This window comes from Heteronotia binoei, chromosome 13, assembly GCF_032191835.1.
Source record: "Heteronotia binoei isolate CCM8104 ecotype False Entrance Well chromosome 13, APGP_CSIRO_Hbin_v1, whole genome shotgun sequence".
Lineage (NCBI taxonomy): Eukaryota > Metazoa > Chordata > Lepidosauria > Squamata > Gekkonidae > Heteronotia > Heteronotia binoei.
This window is the reverse complement of record NC_083235.1, coordinates 53,119,720-53,129,877: the sequence shown is the minus strand read 5'-3', so window position 1 is coordinate 53,129,877 and position 10,158 is coordinate 53,119,720.

The window sequence follows — 10,158 nt, the reverse complement described above, 5'->3', positions numbered from 1 at the left end:
GATGGCCATCTGACAGCAATGATGATTCTTTGAACTAAGTCAGATCATGTGAAGGACTGTAAGGGGAGGTACTTGTGATTTTTCTGCATTGTGCAGGGGGTTGGACTAGATGACCCTGGATACACTTCCAGCTCTAAGGTTCTATGACTATGATCTTGTCAGACCTTGAAAGCTAAGCGGCATCAGTATTTGGAAGAGAGAGCACTAAGAAAGACCCTGAAGAGGCAGGCAATGGCAAACCACCTCTGCATCTCACTTGCCTTGGAAGCCCTTTGCCGGGGTCACCATAAGTTGATTGTGACTTGATGGCACTTACATACAACAATATACTACAAACCACAAACGTTAACCAAAGATACAACACCTTCTAGAAATATATAAGAAAGGTAATTATAATCCAAGTTGTATGGTGATTTTGTAATTAAGGTGATATACAAACAGAAATAACAACACATATTCAAGTTAGAAATGATTCTCCCCGAGCAATTCTTCACATTTGTGATTCTTCCCAAGTGATTCTTCACAGTTGTTGGCTTTTGTATTTTCTCAAGTGATTCTTCACTCTCTCCTGAGTTCACCTAACACCCAAACCCCAGCAGGAAAGAGTTCACAGTCAGGAGGGAAAAAATGAATGTGTTGTGCTAGTTGATTTTTTAAGAAGTTTCCTGCCTCTCTATGTAAATGCAATGCAAACAGCTGACCCCGCTCCCCCCCCCCAAAAAAGTGTGTGTGTGTGTGGAGCTGAGCATAGCTTTCTGATCCCATAGAGCAGAATGGGAATCCTGTTATTGGCAGCCAGCAGTGCCTGTTAAGCTTTGGAGGGCTCCTATTAGTGTTTCCAAGGCTGGAGAATCCTGCCCCTCCCCATTGCCTTGGAGTTTTGTAAACAATTTAATTGAGTGGAGGCAGTCTGTCTGGAGATGTATCCATACAAATCACACCAAAGTTTATGAAATGTTTGTGCTGGGTGCCCTTACACAAACATCACTTTGTGAACCACAAACGGGCCAAAATTCATGATGAACTTTTGTTGGTGAGTCAGTTTGTGCCCATCCTTATTCATGCTCTTACAGCCTACCGTAAGTAGGGTTGCCAGGTCTCTCCTAGTAATGAGTGGGAGGAGGTCTGGCCAGTGACACAGTGGCATCATTTCTAGCATGCACCAAAAGTGAAATTGCTGCATTGCTGGTGATGCCACTGCATTACCAATTTAGGCCTTTCCCCCAATAGTAATCCCACCTTAGGGTCTAACGGCATCAACCACAGCAAATATTCAGCGGCAGAGAACAGCCATACACTGAAGGCTGGTTGATTTAATATCCAACTGCCACATAGAGGCTTTCAAGCAGCCTCAACATAATTTTTTTTAAAAAAAAACCTTTATTTTTGAAAATTTTACAAAAGAAAACAAATACAAGTAGAAACCAGTTTAGCATAAAAACCAGAAAAAGTTATGTTGGATTTACAATCAAGAATAATTTTTCTAGAAAAGAAACACATGAAATATAGTGGAAAGAAAACATTTCATAAATTAGTCTTACAGAGGTCTCTAAATTAGTCTTTTTGAGATCTCTAAAATATAGAAAAAGATATTGTTCTTAAATCAAAAGTACTGGGGAAAGAATCCGGCCCCTTCCCGCCCGCGCCGACTTCAGGCGGCTTTAGGGCGGGGGCCGATTTTGCCTCCCCAGATGGAGCGAGGCAACGGCCCCTTCATTCGGGGATGCGGTGGGCGTGGTCGCCAGGGGCTTTATTAGCCCGACCACGCCTCCGGCCATGCAGTTCTGCTAGCCGTTTTGGCCCACCCTCCCACCCGGCAATAGTACAGGCTCCTCCGGTCGCCGTTTTATCGGGGCCAGGTAGGAATTTTTTCATCTCAACTGATTGGCTCGAGTTGGGATGTTTTTCGCCTACCTTGTACTGTTGCTTTGAGGTTGGGTTTTTGTGTTAGGTAACTTTATGGGGCGGGACTTGATGTCAGGTTTGTTTCGGTGGGCACCCATGGTTTTCCCGGTTAAGGGAAGTAGCGGGGGACGGACGGCAGCTGGGTTCGACAGCCCTCTGCTGTCTTGCCCGCTACAGGGTCACCCCCTTTTGGCGAGCCACCCTGGGCGGGCAGCGACGCCATTTGGAGAGGATACCCGACTGCGGCCGGCCTGGCAGCAGCTAGTTTTACCCGGCTGCTGCCAGGGGCTGGGTGGCTCGCCCCATCCGGACTGGGAAGGGTTTTGGGATTCCCTTCGCCTGTCCGGTTAGTTGTTAGGTTGCCCCAGGCTGTTGGTTCAATAAAGTTGCCCTGTTTTAAACCCACACATTGTGTTGTCTCGTTCTTCCGACTGGGGGGGCAATTAGAAATCCTTGCAATGGCTTTCATGGAGGGTCTCCCAGAATATCTCATCCAAATCAATACATACCATTAGAAATGCATGTACAGGCATCTGTAGACCATTTTAAAACTCTTTATAAGTCAAATGAATCTCAAGATGAATCTATAGCCAATTATTTAAATTCTTTAAATATAAAAACTAAACTAAACTAAACATCCAGCTACCTAGATTTCCATCAGAAGTCTTAAGTATTATGAAAAGGAAAGGAAAGGAAAGGTCCCCTGTGCAAGCACCAGTTTCTGACTCTGGGGTGACATTGTTTTCACAACGTTTTCATGGCAGACTTTTTACGGGGTGGTTCGCCATTGCCTTCCCCAATCACCTACACTTTCCCCACAGCAAGCTGGTTACTCATTTTACTGACCTCAGAAGAATGGAAGGCTGAGCCAACCTCGAGCTGGCTACCTGAAAACCCAGCTTCCACCAGGGATAAAACTCAGATCGTGAGCAGAGCTTAGGACTGCAGAACTGCAGCTTTAATACTCTGCACCATGGGGCTCTTTCTTAAGTATTATGCAGAACCTAAAAATGAATACAACACCTGGCAGGGATGGCTTAGTGGCTGAATTTTTTATAAGGCATTTAAACAACAATTAATTGAGTCCTTAACCACAATTTGCAACCTATTGTTAAGTGATGGGGAAATGTCCAAACTGTGGTAAAAGTAATCCCTATGAACGGCAAAGACAAAACCCGAATCCTATAGACCTATATATCTGTTAAATCAGGATTTGAAAATCTTTACCTCTATACTTGCAAACAGATAAAACAAATTTATATCTCACTATATACATTCTGATCAATCTGGATTTATTCCAAACATCCAAAAATCTTTAAATATAATTCACTTCTGTTCACTGGATAAAATTGACTCTGCTATTATTGCCCTTGATATAGAAAATGTTTTTGATCCTTTAGATATTTCTTTTCTAAAATCAGTCAACACACTTGGGGTTTGGTAACACCTTTTTATGAGCCACTGAAACTCTTTATAGGAAACCTACTGCTCATGTCAGAATTAACGGTTTCCGTTCTGATAATACTTGAATTAAACCCTCCAAATATGCATATGAAGCCCAGTGTTTGTACATTAATGGAATACATTTAATGGAACACCTGATAAGAGCCAATTCACATGAACACATGGAATTTATTTCTTACATGTGTTAATGTTCTGAAGTACAAAAGACTATAGAAATATATTAATGTGAAAGGGCAGCTTAAACAAGGTGAGATGCAGTTATTTAGTGGCTACCCTCCTGTGTTTAAAAGCCACGTAGGCAGCTATGTAGGTGGGTAGGGATGCACAACAGTATTTCCACATGAATATATTTAAGGTCTTTATGAGCTTATTAATCTTCCATGTCAAAGAGTTTTCACATAGCCAAATAAGGTCATAATTGTACACAGATGCACCACAAACCTCATAATCATTATGTGTTTGACTCAGTCCAGTGCACTTGGACATTTTTAAATGAACAGTATATATATCAGAGAATGCATTGACATTCCCATTCTATTTTTTTAGGGCACAGAATAGTCCCATACACCAAATGAACAGTATTGTTCTGAAGGCTGCTTCTTGTGTTCATACTATAACAGCGCAGGACAAGAAGTAGCTGTACCTTTGATGAATCTAGGTATCTGTTCAGAGAATGACCCTGATATAAACACAGCCTTTGATCACATTTTTTTTCTTGCAATCCAGACATTTCCCTGTGATTCAGTGCATGTGATGCTTGCCATGCTCATGCTGTATGTTTCATGGATTTAAGTGGAGGGGACTGTGCAAAAGGCTTTGGCCATGAATCTCAAATTTTCAGTGTTAAGCAAGTCTTAGATGATTTTAAAGGAATCCAATAAATATTATAAGAAGAAATACTTATGAGCTTCTATTAACATATGAAGCTGCTTTATACTGAATCAGACCCTCGGTCCACCAAAGTCAGTATTGTCTTCTCAGACTGACAGCGGCTCTTTGGGGTCTCAAGCTGAGGTTTTTCACACCTATTTGCCTGGACCCTTTTTTTGGAGATGCCAGGGATTGAACCTGGGACCTTCTGTTTCCCAAGCAGATGCTCTACCACTGAGCCACCATCCCTCCCACAAGTTCTGTTGTGCTGAACTTCTCCCTGAATTTTGAGGTTTCATATTACTGGAAAGCTACAGGTTTTTCCAGAGCTGTATTTCTGAAATCCACATGCAAAAAGAAACTGAAACAAAAAGTAGTTCCTTAAATTGTTTTGCGTGCATAAAGGGATTGTTTATTCTCTTCAGCAAGATTTAAAAAAAAAAAAGCACCTCCAAAACAACCTTGTAATTGCTTTGAAATAAAAGGGTGTGGCTCACCTGGGGTTGATTTGCACTCGCATTTTTGTGTTACTTAAGAGTGCTGTTGCTCTGCTACAGAATGGTGAATAATAATTTAAAATTTCTGAGGGAAATCTTCCAAAATGTAGATGTTTATCTTTTTAAAGAACACTTTTTTTTCAGACAGGAAATCCATGTTCAGCTTCCTGATTCTCCATTCTTGCTGGAAGACAGCTTTAGTTTAGTTGTCTAGTCTAGTTGCCAGACATGGCAATCAGTGGGAGACCGGAGAGGTCATGGGGGGCTGGCTGCTGGTGACAGTGTGATGTCAGTTCTATCTAGAAATTGCTAGAAACTTTATGATTTCTGGTGATTCTTTGAGAGGACTGACACATCTTTGGGGCTTTCCCTGAAGGGACATCATGCTATAGGTCCAATGGCCACTTTTTTTTCAAACAAAGTTTCTCTTGCCACTGCTTGGACTGGAATGCTCCCATGAAACTTAGCCTCCAATTACAAAATGAATGCTAGAATAAATACAAATATATAATATATTCAAGTTTCATCAATATGATAAATTCAGTCTCTTATGCAGTCCAAGGAACTCAAACATCAGAATGCCAGTCCCATTGTTTTTCAGCAAATTAATGCCCAGATTCTCTTGTTTGGTTACACAATACTGCTTGGACTGGAAGCAGGAAACAAGCTTAGGAGGGCGCTTCCCACCCCGCAATGGGTGGGGGGGGGGGGGCTGGCAACCCTGCAACTAGAACAAGACCCACATACTATGGTGCTATGAAAAACTGAGGAAATCCGCTCAGCCCTGGTTTTCGGACCCAAGAAGACCACTGGAGGATCTGAAAATACAACATTCAACCTGTAGAGGGGTCATGGCTCAATGGCAAAGCATCTGCTTTGTATGCAAAAGTTACCAGGTCAATTCCCTGGTATCTTCAGGCAAAAGGATCAAGTAGAAAGCAGGGCCAGCCCTGCCACTAGCCAAACTAGGCAATTGCCTATGGTGCCGGTTTTCTGGGGGTGCAGAACTGGATGTCTCCCATGTGACTCAGTGACGTTGTTAGTGTGTGTGGGGGGGCAGAAATTAGCCTTGTCTAGGGTGCCAGACAGTCTATGGGTGGTCCTGGTAGTAAGTTATGTGAGAGACTTCCACCTGAGACCCTGGAGAGCCTCTGCTATTCTGGATACAAATTACCAACACAACTGCCCCAGGGCTGCAACTAGCTTTTTTCGCACGGCAAACAAAAACCTCTTAAAAAACCAGTTTCTGTTTGCTGCGTGAAAAAGCTGAAGCTAGTTGCAGCCCTGGGGCAGATAGTGTGAAATCGGACAGAAGCCCCACTGAGAAGAGGAACGTGAGAGCGGCATAAGGCGAGCGGGAAATCAGTCTGAATTAGAAGAATTGAAGATCCCAGAGCTGCCCAGACCTTCTAGAAAATTAATATTTGGAATTCTAATTGGCATAGTTAAAGACCACCTGCTCGCTAGATCCTTTCTGACTTAAGTAGCCATCCACCAGGCAATTTTTTCTGCCATTTAAAAGTTAGTAAGAACTATCACTTTACCTTCTCAGCTCTCCTTAATGATCATAAACATTTCTGGCCTAACCCCTTTACTTACTTACCATGCTGTATTCCTGCATAACAGCTGTCCACCCAGAAGCTCACAGGCCAGCAGCTTATTACTTGGTGGGTTTGCTGAGCCAAAGCCCATAAACCAGAGCAGTCTGGTACAGTTTCCCATAGCCATAGCCAACAGACAAGTTGCATGTGATATACCCCACCCATTCATTGTGACTGTGGTATTAAGTCTTCCAGAAAAGAAAGGGTTTGTAAGACTGGTAAAATAAAGAAAGAATAATTTGAAAAGGTATTTTGTATAGTTTAGGTTTTTTTTTCTTAGAAAGCTTAGAAAGTTTTAGACCTATCCTTCAAAGCCTCTGCATTCTTAGTGAAAAAGGCTGCCACATGAATCTCACTCTCTTGCAGGTACAGAACTCTGAGCAGCTACTGCTGCAGATGATGGCTCATTAGCAGATGGCAAGCACCTTAACCCAGGACAGGTGTGTCATGGTAGGCTTGTTTCAGCCTTTGTGTCAAGTCAGGATTGGGCCAGATTTCACCTCCATGTGCCACAGATTAAAGTTCCTTGTGGTTTATGATGGACATGGCTGTACCCAGCAAGGCACTCGAGGCAGGTCTGTAGTGCCCCATTGGGCCCCAAAGGCCCAGTCTCCTTGTGGGTTTTAGGGGCCCCTCCCCAAGCCTTGGCTTTCCCCTCCCCTTGGGACCCCTCACCCCAATTGCCTCAGCGCATGGAGCAGGTAGCAGCATTGGCAAGCTCTCCCCTGAAGCAATCTGAGCAGAGGTGGGTCGGTGGGCAGATTCCAAAAGTTGTGTAGGTAGGTGAGCAACCAGCCCCATCCGCTGTTCCTTAGTCTGGTCATGAAGAGCTGGGAGCTCCATGTGCTGCCTTGTTTTCCACCGCCATAAACCTGATCAGTAAGTTCTTGGGTGGGTGGGAGGAGAGGCCCCTAGATTGCACAGGATGCAAGGGCAGCTAGAGTCCTTTCAGGGTGGGGAGGGAGGAGGGCAGCCAGGACATGTCTCCCCCAGCCAGCATGTACAAGCAGTGCACATTCCCTGCTGCTCCCAGTTGGGGGAGGGCATAGGAAAGCAGGGAAATGGGGAGGGAGCGCAGAGCCTTCTTTTGAACTTTGGAATTGGAAATTGATTACTGCAGGCTGAGCTCCAGGAAAGGTAGAAGGGGAATTGGAGCTTACATGCAATTTAAATCACACTGGAGGGGGGCAGAGGGGTGGCCCCCAGCCTCTCCTGCTTCTTTCTTTCATCCCCATGGTCCTCCTTCTATGCCCCCCCTGTGGCCCCCTACCCCTGTGGCTCTTAGCTACAGAGCTGACTTGAGGCCACAGCCATTGCCACACATGTCTTTGTTTTGCTTTCCTACAGGTGTCCATCCATTGGAGTGATTCTGGGGCCTGGTTGGTACTTCCCTGCATGTGTGGTCTACTGTGGCAATGCAAGAGTGTCCTAGCCCACCTGCAGGAGTGAAGTGGTTTCCATTCTGTTGCACTTCATGTGGCTTCACTGCATGTGGGCTCTTGCTGCCCTAGGAGAATGCCAGTTCATCTTCCCTTGGCCCCTTGGGGGTGGACATTTGGATCTTCAGCCCCTTCCTCCATTAGATACTTAATAATGTTTTTATTTCTCCCACAACTGTGTCTCTGTATGTGTAAGAGATGTGTGCCTGATACTTAGCACTCCAGCATTGTCTCAGAGACACATCATGGAGACACCATTAGCTATTTGCAAGTCACTTGATTTTTCTGGGCACATGCATGGAGCATGCTTCCTGGAGAAAGTCAGAGAAATCAGGGTTCAGCAGACATTCTGGGGAGGCACTGTTCCTACTGCTGGTCAGCCTTCCTCTGTGTTCCTCCATATTCTGTGACTGAGGCTGATGATATATGCTTCTGCAGTTGTATCTGGCTGTATGTCAATTCAAAACTCACGGCTTCTTTCCATCTCCACACCTTTTCTTCGGCACCTGCAGCCTGGCTGAGCAGTTGCCAAGCTGAGGAATTAACTGGGGAGGAACCCAAAAGGCAGCCCTCCCTGTATCTGGGGTCTCTGCCCCATTATCATGCATGCCACATAGGGTTCTGATGTACAAACAGGCAATAGGGAATGGGAACAGGACACTGAGTCAGTGAAGCACCCCTAAAATGAATGTCCCATGCATAACCATGTGCATTTTTTGGCCTCAAGTTGTGGGGTTTGCAGCAAGGTCATGGGAGCACTCAGGTCTTGGCAGCAGGCAAGATAGTCCAGTCTTCTCTGGCATGACATTCAGAGTTCCTCATCAGAACTCTACTGATAACATTCAGGCAGGCACCACACATAATTATAGATTGTTGCCTTGCTGGATGGGGGTGCCTAGGCAAACTGCAATCTCTGTATCTGGGAGGAATGGCCTGGCCACCCATTCCTCATCAGGGATGAACAGGTATGCATTGAGAGCCGTTGTTGCTGCTATAGGTCGTAAGAACATAAGAGAAACCATGTTAGATCAGGCCAATGGCCCATCCAGTCCAACACTCTGTGTCACACAGTGGCCAAAAAAACCCAGTTGCCATCAGGAGGTCCACCTGTGGGACCAGGACATTAGAAGCCCTTCCACTGTGCCCCCCAAGCATCAAGAATACAGAGCATCACCGCCCCAGACAGAAAGTTACAATGATAAGCTGTGGCTGATGGACCTCTGCTCCTTATGCTTATTCAATCCTTTCTTGAAGCTGTCTATGCTTGTAGTTGCCATCACCTCCTGTGGCAGTGAATTCCATGTGTTAATGACCCTTTGGGTGAAGAAATACTTCCTTTTATCAGTTCTAACCCGACTGCTCAGCAATTTCATTCAATGTCCACAAGTTCTCATATTGTAAGAAAGGAAGAAGAGTACTTCTTTCTCTACATTCTCTGTTCCATGCATAATCCTGTAAACCTCTTGTAATCTTGTAAACTTGTGCAAGGATCCTTGCACAATGTTGCAGTCCCACAGTCACCTCCTTCTCTACCACCATCAGTGATGGCTCAGGGGTTGGCCTAGAGGCACCTTGGCAGCATGGGCAGACTGCTGGGAGGCATGGCCTCTGGTGAGCAAAGGATACACACAACTGCATGAACTCTCCATTCTCCTGATGTGACAACACTCTTTGTTGCATGTGGGCTGAGGGTAGGGTTGCCAAGTCTCCAGCTATTGTACCATAGAGTTTTCCCTCCCAAATGGCTAGAGTGTCAGGGAACTGAAGTGGTAGAGAGAGGAGTTCTGCAGGAAGTTCAGAGCTTAAGAGACAGTAAAGGAGAGTAGTTGGGATCTGTTAAAAGAACAGGAAACCACAGGTAACTGAAAGTAGTCTGACTGGTGAAAGTCACTGACACCAGGAAATAAAAGCACAAGAATTGGGCAAGGTCACTATTCTCTCTGCAAGACTGGAATGATGCCTCTTTCCCTGTCCACGCATACTTGAATATCTCCACCACCAGTTATACAGTATCAGGGATTATTTGTCAAGGCTGCTTCGAAGAAATTTTTAGATGCATATTTTGAAGCCTCATGCAGAGAGCCACCCAGATCTAAGAAATTTTAGAAGATTGGTTACAAATGGCTACATCCCACTTCCTGTTTTTCATGAGAAAGGAAATATTATGTGCCTGAAGTAACACCATTGCAATTTATCTGATCGTTTTATTGTTTTAATATTGCTTATTGTTTATTGCGTATTTTATGTTGTTAGCGCCTTGAGTCTGCATAGAATAGGTGGGATATAGATATAATGTAAATAAATAAATAATGTTTTCTCAGGCTTCAGAGTGACTTCAGCCATCACAAAAGTAGTCTGTTTATTTATTTATTTAATTCGATT